At 43.0% G+C, this 26,304-nt stretch overlaps 1 long non-coding RNA gene across 1 annotated transcript in view; it reads right to left on the reverse strand.

Annotated features, from left to right (window-relative positions):
* Positions 1-9,395: 9,395 nt before the first annotated feature.
* Positions 9,396-26,304, reverse strand: part of LOC124711926 — a 145,505-nt gene continuing 128,596 nt past the window's right edge. The window contains exon 2 of the long non-coding RNA XR_007005543.1: positions 9,396-9,846. This is a non-coding gene — a long non-coding RNA (uncharacterized LOC124711926). The remainder of the gene's footprint in view (positions 9,847-26,304) is intronic.

Here is a 26,304-nt window from a genome sequence, read left to right on the forward strand (position 1 = left end):
GTAAACATCTTTTACTTCACTTCCAGTACCGACGTATTTGTACCTCACCTGCTCCTCCTAGTTTCCTACATTCGGCCTACCCTCCAAATTACAGAAGCAGACCCACGCGCCGCATTCCAGTGGGATACAAAACATCTAATGTGCAGTTAAAGTGTAGGGGTGATAAACTATCTCCCACTCTTACCCCTCATTTTATTTGAAAAAGCTTTGACACTTCTCCATAAATTTTACTTTTGATGTTTTATAGTTGAATCCAAATTCCTTTAAAATGTTGCTTAGTGCATTTCTGTTAGTTGAGTCATATGCCTTCTCAAAATCTAAGAAAGTTATCATGTATTTCAAGTTTCTGATTTTCCTCATTTCTGTTATACTCCTCACATTTAGTATTTGCTCTGCATAAGACCTTCGCTTAGTAAATTCTGCTTGATACTTTCCTAGCTGTTGATCGAGCTATTCTTCAGCTCTCTCTAAATGTGCCGTGGACAAGATCTTATATGTCACTGGTAGGAGCGCGATCCCTCTATAATTGTTAGGATCTGCTATTTTTCCTTTTTTTGTAGCGTATGTATTAATGCTGATGTCCATTACCATGGTAAGCTGTATGCTGTCCAGATTTCATTAATGATTTCTATTAGACACAGAATAAAGTTGTCGCTAAGGTGTTTCCGCAAGTCAGCAACTATATTAACCTCTTGGTGATGCTTATTGTTTTTAAGTTGTTTTATGATTTCTCTGATCCTCTATTGTTAGTGGCTTTGAATCTGATTGTGTTTGGATTACATTATCAAAATGAAATTCTTTTTTGGTGGGTCGCACTTGTGTAGTACTTTGCAGTACTCCGCAAGTATTCTGCAATTCCCCTTGTTATTATGCGCAGTCTTTTGAAATTTTGGATGTGTAAACCCTAAAATTGGTGGCCTGTACTTCTTTAAACTATTTATCAATCTTTTATAAAAGTTCATTGTGTTGTTTTGACTCAATTGACGTTAGTTAGTCTTTTATGTGTTGTACTCTGATCTTTTTGAGACCTTTTAAGGCATGTTTCCTCGCTTCTACAAAATTTTTCCTGTTCTTATCATTTTTGTTTGCGTTTCAGATATTCCAATCTTGTTGCCTCTTTATAATTAACTCATCACAGTCATCTTTTCAAAAGCATCTTTTAATTTATTTTTATGTGGGATAGTTTCTTCTGCAGTCCCAATAATGTCTTTTCGAATATGTTCCCAGCATTTAGATACTTTTTTCCAACACCATTTCGTAATCATTTTCTCTAGATAACTTCTATATGTCAGACTTTTTGGGTTGATATTGGATCATATTTCTAGATATTGGTCTATCTTTGTATTTAATGATAGGTAGTTCCGAAACCAAACTGGCGCTCTTGGCCAATTTCACATTGAGTACCTCCACTGCAGAGTGTATATTTATAAAAACGATATCGATTTATTTTTCACCCATGTGGTTTGCATTCTAGGAAGTTTTTTGAAGAATGTAGATTTCAGTAGTACATTATGCTGCCTGCTTAAGCATAAAAGTATTTTTCTGTTTGCACTGGTTCTTTCGTGTATTGGAAATTTTCCTACTATTCATCTGTGCTGACGTTCTTTGCCAGTTTGTGCATTAAAGCCTCCAAGTACTAATACTGTATTTTTCGATGGAATAGGCATTTTGTCAAAAATTTTATGTTTGCATTTTCTGTATTCTTGTTTACTCGTTTGTTGGTGAATGTGTATTTAAAATAGTGTAAATACTGTCTGATGATATGAATGTTAGTGTGGAAAGTCTTTCATTAACTTATTAAGAATTTGTTATTGAGTTTAATACTTTTTTGTTTACGATGAAACCTGTTCCAAACGGGGGTACGTTTACCGTAACTGTTTTTTCTGGTTTTTCCTTAAATATCCAGAATCCTTCTGAATCGAAAGAATGCTGATCAGCAAATCTTGTTTCTTTCAGTGCTGTTATCATTCCGTTTATTTCATTAGAAAGTTTTTCAGCACCTCCGTTTTCTTCGGCTAATCTATTACGATACCGATTTTCATTGAACACAGGTTTATCATATATTTCTGAGAACAGAAAAGTAAAGAAAATAAACGATGGAGGATTAGGCTTTAATGTTTCGTCGACGATGTGGAGACGGAGCATATGCTCGGATTATCCAAAGGCACCGTCTCGGCATTTGCGATTCGGGAAACCCACTGAAAAACTAAAACAGGAATAGCAGGCGGGCATTTTAATGGCTTAATCATTGCATCACCTAATTCTGTCAGAAACTATCTCCTAATAGATTGCATACAACATGTCAGTGTACGGAATTAATCCTTCACTCAGCAGTAGAGTGTTCTTTCTACTGGGAGTGCTATTTCCGCAAGGTATGCAGCAGAAATTCTGTGGAGTTTGGATGGTAGCAGAGAGGCATAAGGGGGAAAACTCTGTGAGATCGGGTCGCGAGTCGTGCTTTTATAGCTCAGCGAGTATGAGCCTTGCCGGCAAAAGGTAGGGTCCCAGTTCCGAATTTCGGCAAGGAACGTACTTTTAATCTGACATGTCAGTAGCCAAACAAAATAATAAAATAAAGTTGGTAGACTAATAGTATAGTCAATACTATGATAACAATGGAAGGTTTGTAACCGTGATCAGGATCTTGTTCACTTCTCAGAAAACCTCCCGGTTGATGTCAGTTTCTTAGTCACCTTGAATTAGAATGCAGTAATGATTTTTGTACGCATGTTCTATTAATACCATGATGGAAGGCGGTTGTTTGTTTGTTGCGGAAACGATACAAAAAAAGCTCGACTGTTCTTGAAATTAGGAAACCTCGTATTTGCCAATAAAGTTAAGCGCTGAAGTAAATTATGGGTGATACCTTCGACAGCCGCATATTTTGTACTTACTGATTTGGCTCATGAATTCCACCAAATATGCTAGTTGCGACAATGTCAGCGCAGAAAATCATTGTGCTTTTCGTAGCTAAAAAAAGGGAACCAATTCAACTTGGAACCGGATCGTTTGTGAAGCCTTGTTTAGTGAAGCGTTTTCGCTCCTAGCAGCGTACAGTATCACGAAATTCAGTTTTCAGTATTAATTAGAATACACTTTATAGGTAGAATGAAGCCGATTCATCTCCAGCGTATTCGTCACCACCCCCTTCATCGATACCGCGTTAAACTATAACCTGTCTTCCTTTGCCGGCCAGGGTGGCCGAGCGATTCTAGGCGCTACAATCTGGAACCGCGCGACCGCTACGGTCGCAGGTTCGAATTCTGCCTCGGGCATGGCTGTGTGTGATGTCCTTAGGTTAGTTAGGTTTAAGTAGTTCTAAGTTCTAGGGGACTGATGACCTCATAAGTTAAGTCCCATTGTGCTCAGAGCCATTTGAACCATTTTTCTGTCTTCCTTTTCTTACTAATAAAACATGCCAGCACTGTAAGTGGCAACTAAGGGAAACAACTGCGAAGGCCTATAAGTGCTAGAGTAATAAGTATGCAGGCATAAAAGGATTGGGCAGAGGGGCAGGGCGATATCAAAGAAGTAGAGACGCCATTAACTTTAAAAATGTTTCTATTTCTTCATTGTATTATTTAATTGCATGTTTGTCTGAACCGCTAACAGTTTACTAATTTCTGCCTTCGGGCTACCAAACATCTTCAAAAGGGCGTAAAATAGATCGATACAAGGTATTTCGGCATCTTTTTTATTAAGAATCTAGATTTTTCTCTTTCCCCTTTCTCGTCATCCCTCCTCTTTTATAAGAAGAAATGAAATAAATTTTTACCTTTTCTGAGTAAATTCCTTAAGATACCATTCGTAACAGGTAGAGGTTGCAGTTGATCTTAACATCACTTGCATCAGCTACTCATCTGCCTCGTCTGCTACGTGAGAGGTTACATGTAAATGGCCAGAAATAAATAAATGTTGCTGCGCGGTCTAACGGCAAATGTGTCACCGTGCATTCTTTGTCCAGGAATTACTCGACGAGAATTGTGTACAAAAACCCAGCGGCGAGTGCAAAAGCAGAGCGATCTGTGTCCCGCAGGGGCCCGTTAATGGATTCCTGAAAGCGACGGCATAACCAGATAAACAGAATGCGAAGCGTTTGCGGCCGCCCGTCGCGCCGATGCGACTGCGACTGCTGCTATTGGAATCGCGTTTGTCCGCAATATTCAGATATAATGGTAATGATAGGGTGCGCAAATATTGGCTCCAAACTAGCAATTCCGTGCCCACGCCCTCTAAACATCCACTCCTTTGTGAGAGCAAACGAAATTAAAACGCCATTAACGTCCCCAAACAAGCCGCTAGGATTGAAGCGCGGCAAAACAAGGCTGTGTTTTTTTTGTCTCGCCTCGGCTCGCGCTGCGGGAGATGCTTGTGATCGTCGCCGGGCAAAATGGGTGCCCGACCGAAGCGCTGGAGCAAGCGCGAGGCGGGCTCCAGCTCTTGACTGCCCTAGCTCATTTCATCCGGTACAAGGGTACAGTTTTGAAATTTTGTGCTTCTTGTGCGATCCTAAGTGAGAACTGGGCATCTGGATTAGATAAACTCTCAGGTAATTAATGAGAAACCAGGTTAATCTGTTCTCCCTGTTACGTAGGACACATGAGAAGGGCGAAATTCCCTGAACTTCAAGAACAACGTGTTAATAACGATACCAAAGGAGACAGCTGTATTACCGCAGCAACACTATCGTAATCTATGATTGCAAATTGATCTACAGGAATGGTTCCCAACGATTCTGAGTCTGTTATCCCCGAATGTAATCAGATGTCAGATGGTCGAACCCCCCCCCCCCCCCCCCCCCCGCTCCACCCCTTTCCACATATTAATCATCATCAGCACCAAAATAAATTTTGTAATGAAAAAGAATTTTCTTTAATCACTTTCAATTTTCAAATGACAACTGACGGAAAGTAAATAATATTTGGGTCGTGTCCCACATAAAACATCAAATACCAGTTAATCATCTCTGGTCGAACTCTTGTGAGGTGGCAATACTGTCTCGAAAGTTGGCTACACTGCATTTCATCGGAAGTTGAGTACAACTCTGTTTGTGCTTCCGCTGTTGTGAAGAAGCTCGTATTGTGTTGTTACAGAAATGGAGCACTTTGCATTAGAACGGCGAACTGACATTGCAGAGTGTTCAATGAACCACCTTTAAGCTGCTTCTCTAACGTTCTTTTCTGGAACATCACACAAGAAAAAGGAAGCCTTAAATCTTTCCTTGCGTGCTTTGATTCCTCTTATTGTATTATAATGAGTGTTCGACGCGCAGGTCGCCGAAGTGGCGTCAAATCGAAAGACCTGCACCAGGCGAACGGTCTACCCGACGGGAGGCCCTAGCCACACGACATTTCATTTTTTCATAATGAGTATTTCTCCCTGTGCGGGTGAACGGCAACAAAATATTTCGCACTCTGAGAAGAACGTTGAAGACTGAAATTTCATGTGTAGATCGTGCCGCAAAGAGAAAGGCCTTTGTTGTAACGATTTCCATCCCAATTCTCGTATCATATTTGTGGCACTTTGTCCCCGATTTTGCGATAACACTAAACGAGCTGCCCTTTTTTGAACTTTTTCGATGTTCTCCGTCAGTCCTGTCTGGTAAGGATCCAAGATCGCGCACAGTACCACAGAATAGGTTTTTTATTTCTTATTTATTTATTTATTCTTGTGCCTTAGCATTTTCTAAACGTTCTGACAATAAATCACACATTATATGTGTGATCGTTCCTATTTAATTATTCGTAATTGTAATCCCAAAGGGTTTAGTTGAACTTATAGCCTCTAGATTTGTGTGATTCATTGTGCAACCGAAATTTTGCGGATTCCTTTTAGTACATAGTGGATGGATTCATACTTTTCCTTATTTAAAGTCAACAGTCACTTTTCGCTCCAAACAGATATGCTGTCTAAATTATTTAGGAATTGCTTTTGATCTTCTGGTGATTTTATCTGCAAAAAAAAAAAAAAAAAAAAAAGAACTAGGGGGCTGCTCATATGCTCCTAAATCATTTATGTAGATCAGGAACAGCTGAGGGTCTATAACGCTTCCTTGGGGAACACAAATTTTACTTTTCATTTAGTCGACAACTTTTCATCGGTTGCTATGAACTGTGACCTTTCCGACGGGAATTCACGGAACCAGCCGCGCAACTGAGACGATATTCCACAGACACGTAGTTCGATTAGAAGTCGATTGTGGGGAACGGTGTCAGAAGCCTTCGGAAAAAAATATGTAATCAGTTTGAGAGCCCCTGTCGATAGCACTGCTTACTTCGTAATAATAAACAGATAGTTGTGTTTCATAAGAACGTTTTTTTCTGAATCCGTGTTGGCTATTTGTCATTACATCATTTTCTTCGATGTAAATTATTATGTTTGAACATAGTATATGTTACTTCAACTGTAAATTGACGTTAGTGATATGGGTCTGTAATTCGGCGGATTACTCCCATTAAGATGTTTATCCTCATTGTATCTGTCTGCCTTATATAGAAGTGAAGCGTGAATAGTAAACAGTTCAGAGAGAAGAAGAATGAATACGAGCTAGCGGTATTGAAAGGAATGCTGCGGATCCTACCTACATTACTGGATGGAGCAACGCAGATAGAAAGAAACACGAAAGACAGATCGTCACGCTATTCTTTAACATGTTTATCTTTTTGTTTCATGGACAACCCCAACTCAGTACCTTGTGATTCATATCCATTTTTTCGGAACATGTACTTTAGATTCTTCATCCCGGAATTCAGGTGGTACCCTTCAGAAACAATTGTATATGTATTTAAATGCTAATGTATTCAAAACAGTTTTTTTTCTGGACAGGGTGATCAAAACAACGCACACTGAGAACTCAGGGTGTACACAGTGGCCGAGCTGCCCATCAAATGTTCGTTCAACCAAAAAAATCTAGAAATAGCAGCTTTCCTTCTCTCTTGTGTGTGTACAGTGAACCAGATGTTTGGATAGATGTTATTCATATGATCTATGAACTGCTACACCATTACACATCATCGGCCTCTCGGTAAAATTAAGCTGGGCGAAATGAAGCCAAATTTTATGTGTGTTCCTCAAAATACTCCAATAATATGATCACCTCTGCAGGAGACAACGGATAACCCTTAGATATTCCATCTATGTGCTATGAATGGGCACTACGACAGTAGCCGCGACAGTCAGTTGTTCAGGACGAAGAGGATTGGCGAATTCGTCAATAGCTTGAGATGAGTCCTAGATATGACTATGAGCGCCAAGTGAGCTTACCTACCGTTTTTATAGAACTGCCTTATTCCATTGTTGTTTGCGGGGTTGAGAGGGGGTGGTATTGTGACTGTAATTTGATATTTTCTGTTGTAAGTACACAAATAAATTTCCCTTCAGATATACGTTTTCCATTGTGGTACTTCCAGAGAAATCTGACTTCATCATTGTACAGAGACTGATTGCGACGTTCAGAGCATTGCTCTTAAATCTGAAGCCACATTCAAGTGCACAATACTAACGTCAATTTACAGTTCCACATTTTAAAGCTGTAGCGTACAAGAAAAAGGGACAGCATGATAGTACATGTGTTATTGTGTCAGGCAACAACTAGTACGATGCTAGAGGAAGCTAGGGGGTAAAAAATAGTAAAACCTGTCGGAAGCCTGATGAAAAAAAAGGTGTGACATTACTGTGCGACGTGGTGTAATGCTAAAACATAGGACCATTATTGTGAGTCAAACTTCGTGAAAGATCTCGTCGCAACGGAAAACACAATTGTTTTAATGATTGCCACACCAACTTACTTATAATATTCATGATACTCTCTTGCCTTTTCGTGAACATTAAGAGCGGGCTGCCTCTCTCTGCACTTCCTAGATTTCCTCCGTCAATTGTATCTTATAAGAATCTCATACTGCACAGAATTACTCCAGAAGCGGGCGCTACCAAGTGATGTGGCGCAGTGGTTAGCACACTGGACTTGCATTCGGGAGGACGACGGTTCAAACCCGCGTCCGGCCATCCTGATTTAGGTTTTCCGTGATTTCTCTAAATCGCTTTAGGCAAATGCCGGCATGGTTCCTTTGAAATGGCACGGCTGATTTCCTTTCCCATCCTTCCCCAATTCGATGGGACCGATGACCTCGCTATTCGCTCCCCTCCGACAAATCGACCAACCAACCAAGAGGACGGACAGGTGTAGTGTAGGCAATCTCTTTAATAGAATTTTTTTCACCTAATAAGTGTCAGCCAATAAAACGCAGTCTCTGATCCACCTTCCAATTTTATTTGTTCGTAATTGTAATCCCTATGTATTTAGTTGAATCGACAACCGTAACTCTACGCAATTTGACGTGTAACCAAAATTTGACAGATTATTTTAGGACTCATAAAGGAGACATCAAATTTTTCATTGTTTATGGTCAAATGCCACTTTTCGCACCATAGATATATCGTTTTTAAGTCATTACTCGACTCTTTTGATCTTCTGATGACTACTAAACAGTAAACGAAATAATTATCTGCTAAAAATATAACAGAACTGATGTGATTGTCTCCTACATCAATTATAACCGATTAAAAATGTCAGAGGGCCTTAAATACTTCCTTGGAGAACTTAAGATATCATTTACATTTCATTATATGACTTCCCGTCACTTATTACGAACTGTTACCTTTCTGATAGGATATCAGGAATCCAGTCGCACAGTTGAAACGATACTTTATAGTCACGCGATTTGATCAGAAATCGCTTGTGAAAAACGCAATCAAAAGCCTTCTGTAAGTCTAGAAATTTGGCCTCAACTTGAGAACCTCTGTCGATATCACTCATTATTCCGTGTGAATAAGGAACCAGTTGTGTTCCACACGAACCATATTTTCTGAGTCCGTGTTTGTTAAGTGTTAATAGATCTTTCTTTGAGATATCTCTTAATGATGGAACGTAGTATACATTCCAGAACCCCTACTGCAATTCGATCGCAATAATATGACTCTGTAATTCAACGGGTTAGTTCTGTTTCCTTTCTTGAGGATTGATGTGTCCTACACCCAGCCATACACATGTATGTTTTCTGTTATCCTCCGAAAGTGGTTCAGACAAATTCCAGGCTGATTCCTATGAAGAGACATACCCAGTACTCCTCCCCCCGTCCCCCACACCCAACTATGCTTCCTCAGTCTGACCTTGTGCTCCTTCTCCAATGACCTCTGAATCTTCCTTCCACTCTTCCTTAGAGCTCATGTTTTAAAAGAGGGACAATATTTTCGCGGTAGCACAATATAATGTGTACCTCTTTCTGAAGATAAGCTGAAAGCTGAAGCAGTTATATTCGAAAAAAATTACAGTGTTTGCTTGTTTTTCTAATAATTTCATGGTACAAAACATGCAACTGTTACAGTTACCAAGCCAGTTTGTTGTGCATACTTTATTCGTTACACAGCTAAAATTAGTTTCATACAATCCAATTTCATATATGAGTGATCGATGTCTTTCCGTCAAGGCCTCTTCTCTCTATCTCCTGCCTCATACGTATAACAACGAATTATGAATAGGTTTTGAACTGTTCCCACCTACTGAGCTCTTATCATATCTAGATGCTCAGATAGCTTCTCTTACCAAATAATTACTAGGCGATCTTTCTACACTTCATCACTGTATTCAGCGATCATAGTCAGCACCAGTTTTTCACAGTTGTACCTCACACACTCCTACTCATTAGCTTGAGGTGACAATTTTTGGCAGCTTTCACAAGCACCGACGAAGTCGATCACCGCTGCCACAGCAAATGAACGAAGGACTGCATACATCGTAATGGGACCCCAGATGAGTTCGTCCATCGAGGGCTTGATCGTCACTGCCATCTGAAACGATATGAAACGAATTTTGTCAGTGTAATAAAGAAAATTATTTTTTATCGAAACGGCTTGATACATATGAAAGCAGCAAGCTCTTGGCCAACGCTATAAACCTCTTACGGGCTATAAATCCGTAGAAGCGTAAAATCCTCCTCGGTTATCTCGGCTATCCATTCATTCATACACCATTCGAATAAATCGGTGCAGCCCGAAAGAAACTTTCACTATAGAGTGAAACAGCATGGCTGATCAGGAATCTGTCCTAAGCCTTAGCCTCTACAGTGACAAATCTCTCAGGAGCTGAATCATTCTATACGCAAATGAGTTGCTGCCCCGTATCTGATGGTGGAATGTAAAACTTTAGTAACATTTTTAGTACGTCATGTGCTGTACTCTGGTAAAATTCATCCAATTTTTGAAATGATATTAGTTTAGAGAGATCAGTTTTATTCTTATCCAAAACATCTAATTTTGCAGGAGTTATTGACTGCTCGTTTGGCATCTATTTGCCCTTTTCGAAAACCTCACTCAAATGGTAGAAATACACCTTGTGACTGAATCTGTATGATAAGCATTCATCAGTGGTCAGCAGTAGCAGAGAATAGTGATGGGCACTGGTTGATGGATCATAAACACAAGTCAGGGATGAGGAACGTTTGTGTCACATCGTTAAGAGATTTTAAAGAACATTGTAAAATTATCAGACCATTAGTTTAGAAAGTCACGGTTGCGAAATATTGAGACTAATTGTTTACAGAGGGATGGGAAAAGCGATAGAAGCCGACATCAAAAAATGGTTCAAATGGCTCTGAGCACTATGGGACTCAACTGCTGTGGTCATAAGTCCCCTAGAACTTAGAATTACTTGAACCTAACTAACCTAAAGACATCATACACATCCATGCCCGAGGCAGGATTCGAACCTGCGACCGTAGCGGTCGCGCGGTTCCAGACTGGAGCGCCCAGAACCGCTCGGCCACTCCGGCCGGCCCGACATCAAGGAAGATCGGTTTTGGTTCCCGAGAAATTTGGGAACACATGAGGCAATACTGGCATTGCGACTTTTTGTAGAAAACGTATTGAGAAAAGACAAATCTATATTCCTAGCGTTAGTAAATTTAGAGAACGTGTTCGAGAATGTTGACTGGAATACACCCTCAGAATTTTTTAACGTAGCTCTGATAAAATATAAGGTTGTCTCCAACTTCTACGGAAATCAAACTACAAGTAGAACGATATGAAACACAGGCATTCACTGGAAAAGGAGTGAGACTCAGTTGTAGGCTTGCCCTGTCGTTACTCACTCTGTACATCGAGCTAGCACTAAGGAAAACCAAAGAAAAGTTTGGAAAAGGAACTAAAGCCCAAGGAAAAAAGATAAAAACTTCGACAGAATTACAATATCACGAACAAACCTTACTCGTATCTCTGTACATGATACTAGTGATCCGTCCCGGCATCGCTGGCGTAGCAAAAAGTATCTTGACCAGTCGGCATCCATCGCTTAGCGATGCAGAATATTCAGAAACAACCTGAAAAGCTTGTAAGGATGTTGTAGAGTAGGCTATGCCGAGAAATAATTGTTAAGAAATAAATTCGATACGTTGCGCCGTTTCCGAGTTAATTAGCATTGAAGTTTGCCAATCAGGACGATGCACGCGCAAATTTAAGCAACGGGCCAATTATAATTAATGCCAGTTGATCTCGTAACGTAGACAATAGGGAACGAAACCGCTAAGACTTTGGCTCAGGTTCGATCCATACTAACGTCCCATACCCAATTTCCGTATCGTTCTCTTGTTCGGTTTTAGGAAACCATTCAAAAAACACGTTTGGCGACTACGTCTCTGGTAGCTTTCCCCACAACATTCTGTGTGTGATCGTTCCAGTTTAAGTTAATTGTAATCACTAAATATTTAGCTGAACTTACAGTCTTTAGATTTGTGTAATCGTGCAACCGAAAATTAGCGCGTTGTTTTCAATATTTATGTGGACGCTTTCGTACTTTTTATTATTGACAGTTGCCACATCTGGTACCACACTGATATTTTGTGTAAATCAGTTTGCAATTGGTTTTGATTATGTTATGTTCTTACAAGACGGTAAATGACAGCATCATCTGCAAACAATCAAACAATCTGAGAGGGCTGCTCAGATTGTCCCCTAAATCGTTTATGTAGACTATTTTTTACATTTACAATGACTACTGTACAATTCACTATTTAGTACGTGGCAGAGAGCCAACTTCAAGCTATTTGTCTACTGTTCCACTCTCGAACAGCGAGCGGGAAAAACGAACATTTAAATCTTTCCGTGCGAGCTCTGATTTCTCTTATTTCATTATGATGGTCACTTCTCTCTATGTAGATGGGCGGCAAAAATATATTTTCCCATGTGGAGAAGAAATTTGGTGATTAAAATCTCATGAGAATATCCCGGCACAATGAAAAACGCCTTTTTTTAATGATTTCCACACCAACTCACGTTTAATATTCATGACACTCCCTCTCCCTACTTCGCGGTAATAGGAAACGAGCTGCCCTCCTTTGAAATTTCTTACAGCCTTTACATATTTGCATTCGTAATTCAACCGGTAACTAGCGCACTCTTTTCAGTTTTTATGTGAATGCTGTCAGATTTTCTGTTATTGAGAGACAGTTGCTACTTTTCGCAGCATCCAGATGTTTTGTGTGTATCATTTTGTAATTGGTTCCGGTTATCTGATGCTCTCAGAAGACGCTAAATGAAAGCACCATCTACAAACATCTGAGAGGGCTGCTCAAATTTTCTCCTACACCGTTTATGTAGATGAGGAACAGCAGAGGGCTTATAACATTTCATTTGGGAATACCAGGTGTTACTTCTGTTTCACTCGATGACTTTCCGTCAGTTACTATGAACTGTGACCCCTCTGGCGGGACACCACCAATCCAGTCTCACAACGTAACCGATACTAGTTTGATTAGTTACAAGTTTGATTACAAGTCACGAGGAACGGTGTCAGAAGCCTTCTGGGAATCTAGGAATATGGAATCGATTTGAAGTCTCCTATCGATAGCACTCATTACTTCGTGAAAATAAACAGCTAGTTGTGTTTCACCAGAGTGATGTTTTCTGAATCCTTGTTGGCTATTTGTCGAAGAACCGTTTTCGTCGTGGTACTTCAGAATGCTCGAATATAGTATATGTTCCAAACTCCTACTACAAATCGATGTTAGTGATAATGGTCTGTAATTCATCGAATGATTCCTGTTTTATTTTTTGGGTACTTGTGTGTCCTGTGCGTCTTTCTAGTCTTTAGGTACGGATCATTCGACGAGCGAATGTTTGTATACGATTACAAAGTATAGAGCTATCGTATCAGTATACCCTGAAAGGAACTTGACTGGTATACAATCTGGACCGGAGGCCTCGCATTTGACGTAGCTTTCGACGCTGTTCTATCTCGTGCAAGCTTCTTTATTTCTGGATAACTGCTGCAAACTACATCCACTTGAATCTGTTTACTGTAGTCAAATATGCGGCCTCCTCTACAATTTGTTACCCAACACACTACCCTCAAGTACAAAATTAACTCTCCCTTGATGTCTCAGGCTGTATCCTATCAACAAGTCACTTACTTTAATGAAGTTGTGTTATTAATTTCTTTTCTCCCCAATCCGATAAAATAGTCCTTCATGAGTTATCCGATCTATTGTGCAGCATTCTCCCTTAGTGTCGCCCTTCAAAAGCATCGGTTCCAATTCCCTCAGAATCGCCTGATTTAATTCGACTGCATTCCATAGCCCTCGGTTTACATTTGTTGATGTTCATTATGTAATCTGTTTTCAAGAGCCTATCCATCACTTTGAGCTAAACTTCATCGTATTTGCAAATCAGTGAGGAGGTACATTTGTACCAATTATTTTAGGGGATTTTGAGATGGCCGATGTCTGCCGATACTGGTAATTAAGAGAGTGTACAAAATAGACTGTCAGTGAACTTGTACTTTTCACACCGTCGATGACGTCACAGCGCTTTTAACGCGGCGCAGCCTGTGGGAGGAGCCAGCGCGTGGAGCACGGAGCGGCGCCTGACCCCGCGCCTGCAGGGCGGCAGCGACGCGTGAAGACGCCGACGCCGACGCCGACGCCGGCTGACTCAGCGGCGCCTGCCCCTGCTCTTCCCCTCCTCTCCCTTCCCCTCCCCGGCGCCGCTTGATGATCCGTGCGAGGCGGCGTGGCGCGGCCATCTTGTCATTAGGCGAGGCGGCGCGCACGCACGTCTCGCACGCTCACGCACCCCGATGCCCCCCCCCCCCCTCGCTTCCCCCCAGATCAGGCCGTCAGGACGCCTAGCGCTGCACCGGCGACGGCGCCGGAGACGGATTTTTCGGCCCGCCGCCACCGCCGCCGGCTCCCCACCCGAGCAGACAGATGAGCGGCTCCGAATTAACAACGCCTGCCGTGCAGTCCTCGCCTCGCAGTGGACACGCACCTGTGATTCAGGGGCGCGACAAAGGCGTCAGCTCCCGTTACTCTGCGCATCGCCGGTCTCCCTTAATTGCCCCTGTACCGGGATCTCACAATAATGACTGCACCAGCACAGGCGCTATCTACACTATCTGATCAAAAATAATCCAGACACCTATTACTCGACATTAATATGGGATGTGCCTACCCTTTATTTTTATGGCGGCTTCAGCTCTGCTGGGGACACTTTCTGTGAGGTGTCTGAATGCTTGTGAACAAGTGGCAGCTCTCCTCAAGAGCGAAACCAACGAGTAGGTAGTGATGTTGGACGCTAGAGCCAGGTGCGAAGCTGAGCGTTCCAACTCATCCCGAAGTTTTTCCACTGGGTTCAGTTCAATATCATGGGAAGACCAACGCATGTCATGGTTCAAATGGCTCTGAGCACTATGGGATTTAACTTCTGAGGTCATCAGTCCCCTAGAACGTAGAATTTCTTAAACCTAACTAACCTAAGGACATCACACACATCCATGTCCGAGGCACGATTCGAACCTGCGGTCGCGCGGTTCCAGACTGTAGCGCCTAGAAACGCTCGGCCACTCCGGCCGGCCGCATGACCTGCTGCTATATGACAGGGTGCATCGTCACGGTGATACAAACAATCATTGTATCTGAACGTTCATGCTGTAAAATAAACTATGTAATCAAAAGTATCTGGACGCCTGGCTAAAAATGACTTACAAGTTCGTTGCGCCCTCCATCGACAATGCTGGCATACATTTAATCAGGTGCTAAAAGCTTTCTTGGGGAATGCCAGCCCATTCTTCAAGGAGTGCTGCACTGAGGAGAGGTACCGATGTCGGTCGGCGAGGCCTGGCACAAAGTCGGCGTTCCAAAACATCCCAAAGCTCAGGACTCCGTGCAGGCCAGTCCATTACAGGGATGTTATTGTCGTGTAACCACTCCGCCACAGGCCGTGTATTATGAACAGGTACTCAATCGTGTTCAAAGATGTAATCGCCATCCCCGAATTGCTCTTCAACAGTGAGAAGCAGGGGTGCAAGCCTTCTCCATGAAAAACACGATCACACCATAACACCACAAACTCCGAATTTTGCTGTTGGGCCGGCTTGTGTGGCCGAGCGGTTCTAGTCGCTTCAATATGGAACCGCGCGACCGCTACGGTCGCAGGTTCGAATCCTACCTCGGGCATCGATGTTTGTGATGTCCTTAGGTTAGTTAGTGGTGATCCGTTGGCAGGGTATGGGTAGGGCGAATGCCCGAGCAACGTCATCTGCCAGCATACAGTGTCAACAGCAAAAAAAAAAAAAAAAAAAAAAAAAAAAAAAAAGGCTCTGAACGCTATGGGACTTAACATCTGAGGTCATCAGCCCCCTAGAACTTAGAACTACTTAAACCTAATAAACCTAAGGACATCACACCCATCCATGCCCGAGCCAGGATTCGAATCTGCGACCGTAGCGGTAGCGCGGTTCCAGATTGTAGCGCCTAGAGCCGCTCAGCCACTCCGGCCGGCGGTCGCAGGTTCGAATCCTGCCTGGGGCATGGATGTGTGTGATGTCCTTAGGCTAGTTGGGTTTAAGTAGTTCTAAGTTTTAGGGGACTGATGACCTCAGAAGTTAAGTCCCATAGTGCTCAGCCATTTGTTATAAACCGAAACCGGTAGTAATAATACAGGACTGTTCAAAAAGAAGGAACAGATTTCAAACATTTATAGCTTCCAAACTACAAAAGATTGCAACGCAGTTCCAATGTTCCTGGAAAAGAGAATATTTCACATTTTTATGCACTCGTTGTGAGCATCATGTATTATACGATAGTTAATATAAAAATGTGGCTCATTTCCTGCCACACACCAAGCAGCTGGTCTGTTGTTACTGAATTCGCAGCTTCTGCAATGCCATGTCGGAGATTTTCAAGAGTGTCAGGCATAGTGGTGATAAGGGGTAATATGAAATACGGCTTGGAGGTTGAGCTCCTGCAAAAGGAATAGCTTCATCCAGATGCTCCTTCACGTCTTTACTGAGAAAATGCAACGGTAAATAATGAAGGAAGCGAATCTGTTTCCTGCCAGCACAGGATAAAGGAAGCTGCTTTCGTTTCATTTTTAGTTTTATTTCAATTAATAATCAATAAAGAAACAGAAAACATGTTATAACGTCTTCAACTTTTGTAGTCCTGTCGACCTCGGTTGCGTATAATAACAGGGTATGTCGATAATTTTACTTTGTAACTGTCTGAAAACAAAATTTCAAATTCCGATTATAAGATAAAGCATAGCACTAACAAAGGAAGTAAAATAGAACAAAAAATGGTTCAAATGGCTCTCAGCACCATGAGACTTAACATCTGAGGTCATCAGTCCCCTAGAACTTAGAACTACTTAAACCTAACTAACCTAAGGACATCACACACATCCATGCCCTAGGCGGGAATCGAACCTGCGACCGTAGCAGTCGCGCGGTTCCGGACTGAAGTGCCTAGAACCGTTCGGCCACCGCGGCCGGCAAAAGTACAACATATAGGTCAATATCCTTTAAATCCGCAAGCACAACCTTGAATTATTACTACATCACAGAAAAGCAAAATTCCAAAACTGTTTACAACCTAAATGTACACCTTAAGTGTCAACTAAACAGTATAAACAAAAATATGTACACATTCCAGGCCGTTGATGATGTTTTGCAAAGAATAAAGATGAAAAGCGTGTGACACAAAAACTGTGTCTCATTCAGTTGTAATTACGCGGTGCTCACTAAGCAAAAATTATCAACATACAGTAACAGAAAACATGTCGCATTAATTGGAAGTGCTGTCGGTTTTTCGTTGAATATTCTGTACCTTGTGAATGAAATAACATAGGAAGAACGATAAGGAAATGGAATTCATCAATGGAAGAAGATGATTTCATCCTCAGGCAAGATGTTGCCCTCCTCACTTCTCTAAGCGTTTACGACGTTACCTGAATGACACCATTCCAGGACATTGGATTGCAAGAGGAGGATCAGAAGATGAACTTCATTGTGGGTGGCGTCCCATATCTCGGACATCACACCTTATGACTTGTGGCTTGTTACGTAACAGTGCGCGTTTTTATCCCCCTGTGACTGACACTCTTTAAAGTCTCCGATATCGCATTGTTGATGCTGTGACTTCGATAACGACAGACCAGTTGTTTCGTGTGTGACAGGAAATGAGCCACCGTTATGATATTTCTCGTTTAACACATGGTTCTCACACTGAATGCATAAAATTTGGAACTTTCCTCTTACCAGGAACGTTACACTTGTGTTTATAGCTTTTGTTGCTTGGAAGAAATAAATGTTTGAAATCTGCCCCATCTTTTTCAACAGCCCTGTAGAGAACACACAGACAGCTGCGCATCATATATTCCTCAATCAGTTCGAATCATATCGTCCATATTATTTCATAAACGGTTCATTATATCAAAATGAGGTTTTAAAAAATCGATTTTACGCCAAGAGTTTGAGTAGTTCACTACGTTGGTAAATAACTGAGAAGGTAAGGTGAAATGGGATATCGCTGCGTCACTCCTAGGTTAGTTCAGTACTTGTGCTGATTTCTAGTACATTATCTCAATACAATGTTTGAGTAACTTTCAAAAGTGTGACCGAATTCGTCTGGTTGCTAATATCTCCAAGACTTGGTTTTCATGAATAACGCAATTTCTTGCCTCTTAATAACACAGTTTCTTCAGTTTCTCTGTTGATACAAATGTTAAACATTATGTACATTACACATGACCTCATACGTTAGCATTTGTTGCAAGTATTGTTGCAATACCTTGAACCTCGGTGAATCATTAGAAGTGTTTCGTTTAAATGTCAGTCGTTTGAGATTTTCCATGGAGCATCTAACTCCACGGAAACAGGCCACAAAGAAAGAGAAAACTATTTGCTAGGCAATCAAACTAAACGGGCGAGGAAGCAGAAAAGAGCGCTTTCTTCAGCAGAATAACTTCGAAGTAGAGAACAGTAAATTACCGTCAGTCACAATGACGCATGCTGATATCTGAGCAGCAGTACACGTCAGAAACGAACCGTAAAGAGCCCACTGCTGACCTGTCACAGAGGCAAAAGATATTATCGCAGAACGTGGAAACAGAAGTTGGAAGTATATTCTTAGAAAACAGGTTAACTCTATGTGGCTAATTCTAATGTCCTCCCTTAAAGTAAACCAGAGGAGGTAACATGGTGTGGTTAACGTAAAATGAATAACGTATCTGATCATTTGAGCGTCACTGATTACGGTACCAAAAGAAATTGAGCTTTTGTAGAAAATAATGATGTCCGTCGTGCTTTAATAGAAAAAAAGGATAGCACACTGCTATGGAGGTGGAGCTGGAAGCAAGTCTATAAAACGGCTGCTTCTACCGACCAGAAACAATAAAAATGTGAGTAACATAAGCCATCCTCATAAACATTAATGCCCGATCCCAAATTAGTTTGAAAGGAGCAGAAATTTCTCTGGTGAGAAGTAATTATTTCTGGAAGCGTTTAATGGCCTACATCGCTTGTAATAGACCTTTACCACTTTTACATCCTTAAATAAAAGTGCCATGCCAGTAAAATCTTAGCGTGTCTCCCGCACGCGATGCAGGTCCTCGTGGGTGGTAAAGAAGACTTCACAATAAATTACGAGACTGTCGTCGAAGTCCACAAAAGGCAGCGGTTTGGCTCCCAACACTCGTGCGTCATCCTCGTTTACGTAATGAGGCGGGCAGTTTGCGAGGAACGCCGCAACCAGCCCCTTGCTACCGATTACCCACAGTCTTGTGTTCTGCAGCCGCTGAGAGACGGCCGGCCTGATGTGGGATTTAGATTTGCAGGCTTGAAGACAAGGATTATATAATTAATGGTGACGATACTGAAATTACATTTTTCGTTGAGTCTCTTGACACGAATGAAATTGCACCACCCTTTTTTAAATACAATTTATGTTCCGTAGCTACTGATTTTTTTGAGCGAGCTTTAAAATAAAAAGAATGCGCTTGTTGATTTTTCCGCTGAGTTCTTTTGTACCATTTTCTACATTATACACTGGTCGACTGTTGCTACGTAACAGAGTCATTGTTGGGAAGGAGTAATCACAGGCAACGATGGACGACACGAATCGCAGGTATGTACGTAATAGAGATGGAGTGGTATAGTTCTAACGAAAAGTAGTATAGATTTCATTAAATGGGAAAACTGGATAACAGACATTAATATTGTTTAATACAAGTCAGATCCGCAGATAAGGGTCTATATTGGATTGTCAGTAAGGAATATCCCCTCCTCAGGTAGTAATGCACATTTTGCACCTGTTATTCATTCTGACAGTTGAAGTGTAGAGAAGTCCGTGGTGGCTATTTTCCCACCCCTCTCTCAAGGTGGTTGTCAGTTCTGCCCTGTCCGCCCCCGGTAGCTGAATGGTCAGCGTCACGGATTGTCAATCCTCTGAGCCCGGAATCGATTCTCGGCTAGATCGGGAAATTTTCTCGGCCAAGGGACTGGGTGTTGTGCTGTCCTCATCATCATCCTTTCATCCTCATCGACTGCAGGTAGCCGAAGTGGCGTCACATTGAAAGACCGGCGCCCAGAGAACGATCTGCCTGACGGGGTGCCCTAGCCATACGATAACATAAAAAATAAAAGTTCTGCCCTGTTCGGGAAAGGGGTGTTCTTTGAGAAACACGTCTGCCAAGAGCATCCCAGACATGTTCTTTAGAGTTCATGTCCGAGAAGTACGCAGGCCATCCCATACGTTCAGTATCTTCACTTTCCAATGTGTCTGATACCTCAGAGGTCCTCTGTGGTCTGGTATTGCCGTCCACAAACAGAAATTCAAGACCTATTGCACCCCTAAACAGACGGACATAATCCTGAATAATACACTCCTGGAAATGGAAAAAAGAACACATTGACACCGGTGTGTCAGACCCACCATACTTGCTCCGGACACTGCGAGAGGGCTATACAAGCAATGATCACACGCACGGCACAGCGGACACACCAGGAGCCGCGGTGTTGGCCGTCGAATGGCGCTAGCTGCGCAGCATTTGTGCACCGCCGCCGTCAGTGTCAGCCAGTTTGCCGTGGCATACGGAGCTCCATCGCAGTCTTTAACACTGGTAGCATGCCGCGACAGCGTGGACGTGAACCGTATGTGCAGTTGACGGACTTTGAGCGAGGGCGTATAGTGGGCATGCGGGAGGCCGGGTGGACGTACCGCCGAATTGCTCAACACGTGGGGCGTGAGGTCTCCACAGTACATCGATGTTGTCGCCAGTGGTCGGCGGAAGGTGCACGTGCCCGTCGACCTGGGACCGGACCGCAGCGACGCACGGATGCACGCCAAGACCGTAGGATCCTACGCAGTGCCGTAGGGGACCGCACCGCCACTTCCCAGCAAATTAGGGACACTGTTGCTCCTGGGGTATCGGCGAGGACCATTCGCAACCGTCTCCATGAAGCTGGGCTACGGTCCCGCACACCGTTAGGCCGTCTTCCGCTCACGCCCCAACATCGTGCAGCCCGCCTCCAGTGGTGTCGCGACAGGCGTGAATGGAGGGACGAATGGAGACGTGTCGTCTTCAGTGATGAGAGTCGCTTCTGCCTTGGTGCCAATGATGGTCGTATGCGTGTTTGGCGCCGTGCAGGTGAGCGCCACAATCAGGACTGCATACGACCGAGGCACACAGGGCCAACACCCGGCATCATGGTGTGGGGAGCGGTCTCCTACACTGGCCGTACTCCACTGGTGATCGTCGAGGGGACACTGAATAGTGCACGGTACATCCAAACCGTCATCGAACCCATCGTTCTACCATTCCTAGACCGGCAAGGGAACTTGCTGTTCCAACAGGACAATGCACGTCCGCATGTATCCCGTGCCACCCAACGTGCTCTACCCTGGCCAGCAAGATCTCCGGATCTGTCCCCCATTGAGCATGTTTGGGACTGGATGAAGCGTCGTCTCACGCGGTCTGCACGTCCAGCACGAACGCTGGTCCAAATGAGGCGCCAGGTGGAAATGGCATGGCAAGCCGTTCCACAGGACTACATCCAGCATCTCTACGATCGTCTCCATGGGAGAATAGGAGCCTGCATTGCTGCGAAAGGTGGATATACACTGTACTAGTGCCGACATTGTGCATGCTCTGTTGCCTGTGTCTATGTGCCTGTGGTTCTGTCAGTGTGATCATGTGATGTATCTGACCCCAGGAATGTGTCAATAAAGTTTCCCCTTCCTGGGACAATGAATTCACGGTGTTCTTATTTCAATTTCCAGGAGTGTACCTACCGGACCCATAAACATGATCGACAACTATCTCCTTACCATACCGTTGTGCTGTGACGGTACCTCGCGCAACGATATGCAGTGGCATTTTGCCATTGTACAAAAACCTGCCCACATCATAGTATCTAGGCCATACCGATGACATTCGTGAACATCCTATGATACGTAAGGCGTTCCCCTCTCTCTCCCACTAAGTGGTGGCCACAATCACTTGCCGAAGCGGGATTCGTTGGAGGACATCACTCTGGACCACTATTGCCGACCCCAACCAACATGCTGCCTCCACCAACAAACTTTTTCTCGACGTTGACGTGGCTGAAGTGCGAAGCATTTAACAGAATTTCGAGCATACAAACCAGCCTAATTTAATCGCGGCGATATGGTTCTGGCAGAGACACGTGTACCGGTAACGTTTACTAGGTCTGTAGCGATCTGCCTTGGAGTGAGATGTCTGTTCCTTTTCGCCATTAGGACTACGAGTCGGTCAGCTTTCACATAGCGATTCGACCTTCAGAGGCCTTTTCTAATCGCGTTACACGCACCAGTTACTGTGGCACCCTGACAGTTCCAGCCGTCCAGCAGCTCATCCACGATCGTAAGCACTCAAATGATGTCTGGCGGACATGCCACCGTACCACGAAATGTCTCACTAATCAGTTCCACAACAACGTTCGTCAACAATTTACTGCATGAACTGTCGAATACGCACAGAGCGTTCATGCAAAGGCTTCGTTGCAGTTAACACGTCCCGCCATCGGCATTTCCTTTACTATCACTGGTCGGGGATCGCGTAGCAATTTTGGGTTTTCGGTAGCAATTGGCAGTTGTTTCTTAGGAATTGTCAGTTGTTCCTCAGCAATTGTCTGGCAGTGTCCCATAGCCATGATATGCACATTAATGTTATTACCATCACTATTTGCTATGATAGTATGGTAAAAATTTTCATTACAGCTGTAACCAATGACTACATGTACAATTCTTTCAAATCATTCGTTTTTTCGTAAGACGGGTAGCGGGAAACAAGTGCTCCCTTTTCATAACGAATGAACGCTCTGCAGCTAAATACAGGACTGTCCATTGATAGTGACCGGCCCAAATATCTCACGAAATAATCGTCATAGAAAAAACTACAAAGAACGAAACTCGTATAGCTTGAAGGGGGAAACCAGATGGCGCTATGGTTGGCTCGCTAGATGGCACTGCCATAGGTCAAACGGATATCAACTACATTTATTTTTTAAAAATAGGAACCCACATTTTTTATTACATATTCGTGTAGTACGTAAAGAAATATGAATGTTTTAGTTCTTTCGCTTTGTGATAGATGGCGCTGCAGTAGTCAAAAACGTATAATTACGTGGTATCACGTAACATTCTGCCAGTGCGGACGGTATTTGCTTCGTGATACATTACCCGTGTTAAAATGGACCGTTTACCAATTGTGGAAAAGATCGATATCATGTTGATGTATGGCTATTGTGATCAAAATGCCCAATGGGCGTGCGCTATGTATGCTGCTCGGTATCCTGGACAACATCATCCAAGTTTCTGGACCGTTCGCCGGATAGTTACGTTATTTAAGGAAACAGGAAGTGTTCAACCACATGTGAAACGTCAACCACGACCTGCAACAAATGATGATACCCAAGTAGGTGTTTTAGCTGCCGTCGTGGCTAATCCGCAGATCAGTAGCAGACAAACTGCTCGAGAATCGGGAATCTCAAAAACGTCGGTGTTGAGAATGCTACATCAACATCGATTGCACCCGTACCATATTTCTATGCACCAGGAATTGCAAGGCGACGGCTTTGAACGTCGTGTACAATTCTGTCACTGGGCACAAGAGAAATTACGGGACGATGACAGTTTTTTGCACGCGTTCTATTTAGCGACGAAGCGTCATTCATCAACAGCAGTAACATAAACCGGCATAATATGAACTATTGGGCAACGGAAAATCCACGATGTCTGCGACAAGTGAAACATCACCGACCTTGGCGGGTTAATGTATGGTGCGGCATTATGGGAAGAAGGATAATTGGCCCCCATTTTATTAATGCAGATTTCCTACGTAATGTCCTACCGATGTTACTGCAACATGTTTCACTGCATGACAGAATGGCGATGTACTTCCAATATGATGGATGAATGGCTCTGACCACTATGGGACTTAATTTCTGATGTCATCAGTCCACTACAACTCAGAACCACTTAAACCTAACTAACCTAAGGACATCACACACATCCATGCAGGATTCGAACCTGCTGTTCCAGACTGTAGCGCCTAGAACCGCTCGGCCACCCCGGCCGGCCATGATGGATATCCGGCACATAGCTCGCGTGCTGTTGAAGCGGTATTGAATAGCATATTTCATGACAGGTGGATTGGTCGTCGAAGCACGATACCATCGTCCGCATTTTCACCGGATCTGACGTCCCCGGATTTCTTTCTGTGGGGAAAGTTGAAGGATATTTGCTATCGTGATTCACCGACACCTCCTGACAACATGCGTCAGCGCATTGTCAACGCATGTGCGAACATTACGGAAGGTGAACTACTAGCTATTGAGAGGAATGTCGTTACACGTATTGCCAAATGCATTGAGATTGACGGAGATCATTTTGAGCATTTATTGCATTAATGTGGTATTTACAGGTAATCACGCTGTAACAGTATGCGTTCTCAGAAATGATAAGTTCACAAAGGTGCATGTATCACATTGGAACACCCGAAATAAAATGTTCAAACTTACCTCCGTTCTGTTTTTTAATTTAAAAAACCTACCTGTTACCAACTGTTCGTCTAAAATTGTGAGCCATATGTTTGTGACTACTACAGCGCCATCTATCACAAAGCGAAAAAAGTGGTCCAACTAAAACATTCATATTCCTTTACGTACTACACGAATATGTAATAAAAAATGGGAGTTCCAATTTAAAAAACGCAGTTGATATCCGTTTGACCTATGGCAGCGCCATCTAGCTGGCCAACCATAGCACCATCTGGTTTCCCCCTTCAAACTAGACAAATTTCGTTCTTTGTAGTTTTTTCGTTTGATGCTTATTTCGTGAGGTATTTGGCACGGTCACGATCAATGGACCACCCTGTATACGCTTTTGTGAAATTCCCTGACAGATGACAACTGTGTGTCAGGCTGGGAGTCGAACACAGGCCCTTGTAGGTGACAGGCAATGTTTTTCTCCTCTGAGCTATCTAGGCGCGACTCGGGATCCGCTACCGCAGATTCAATCCTGCCGGCACCTATTCCGCTTTTCAAACTCGCCCGAAGTTTCCCAGAACATCTTTCTGGCCTAGCGATGCCGTAAGAATGAGTATCATGGAAAATGGCGCAGTACCGACCTAGGGGCTATTCTCGGAAAGAATATTTGCTATGGAGTATACACAGTTTTGGAACTTTTCAACTCATTATGACTGTGTGCCTGTGAGGTTTCGGAAGAAACGGCACGCCGATGATATAGCTGCTGCAGTGAAGATTGTCTTTTGTGTCTGCCTAGCTCAAATGGTAATATCTTTGTCCGTGAATTGCGAGGGTTCAGATTTTAGCCTGTCTGGTACTAATTTTTAATTATTCAAGAAGTTTCATAGCAGGGGGCATTCCGATGAAAAGTGAGATATCTATTCTAGAAATACTCCGTTGGCTTTGACTAAGCAACATCCCCATGTCATCCCCTCTCATAACAGTGCTCGTCCTTCATTCTATCTGAAGAGCTTCTCAGGCATGTAAAAATTTTTGGATGTATAGACAGAACTGGCACTATAAAAGTGGGGTGTGAGTCGTGTGTGAATAGCTCAAATCGTTTGTTGTTTTATCTTCAGTTCTACTCCCAGAACTTCTTAGTACGGTCTCATGGATTCCTACAAATATTTTCTTTCCTCACTTCCTCAGTTCCTGCCACTCTTTAACCAACATACACTTTGAACCATAAAGTCTTTCCAACACGAAAACTGAAAGGTTTGTATCATGACCATCTAACTGTTACGTCAAACCTCTTAACCTTAACCGTAGCCCATCCAGCTGATGACAAAAATGGCTCTGAGCATTATGGGACTTAACTACTGTGGTCATCAGTCCCCTAGAACTTAGAACTACTTAAACCTAACTAACCTAAGGACATCACACACATCCATGCCCGTGGCAGGATTCGAACCTGCGACCGTAGCGGTCACGCGGTTCCAGACTGTAGCGCCTATAACCGCACGGCCACTCCGGCCGGCAGCTGATGACCACTTGGCGTCTAATGACTAAAATTGGTCGTAGTCACGCATCTTCTTGCAGCTGTGACTGAAACAAATAACTCATTATTTTGAAGAGCACTCTATTCATTAACCATTCCACTAAGTGTAGCATATATTATTATTCATAACTGCTAAACGTTATAAAAATAAAATCCATTCGCGTCTTCAGCAGTCTGCGAGATGAAGCTACGGCGTTACTTACTAATAGTGTAAATATATTATCTTTTTATCTACTGTCATGGTAGCTATGAATTTTCTCACTACAGTCATCTCAGTTTACTGTCTTGAACGGATGATATTTAGAGAGTTAACATTTTGCCTCAGACACAATTATAAACCATTCTTAACTAACCGCGTCAAGAGTGGAAAATATATTCCATACCTCATACGATTTAATTGACGATTTACCCTGACAGACCCATTAACCCTTAG

The sequence above is a fragment of the Schistocerca piceifrons genome, chromosome 8 (assembly GCF_021461385.2).
Source record: "Schistocerca piceifrons isolate TAMUIC-IGC-003096 chromosome 8, iqSchPice1.1, whole genome shotgun sequence".
Taxonomy (NCBI): Eukaryota; Metazoa; Arthropoda; class Insecta; order Orthoptera; family Acrididae; genus Schistocerca; species Schistocerca piceifrons.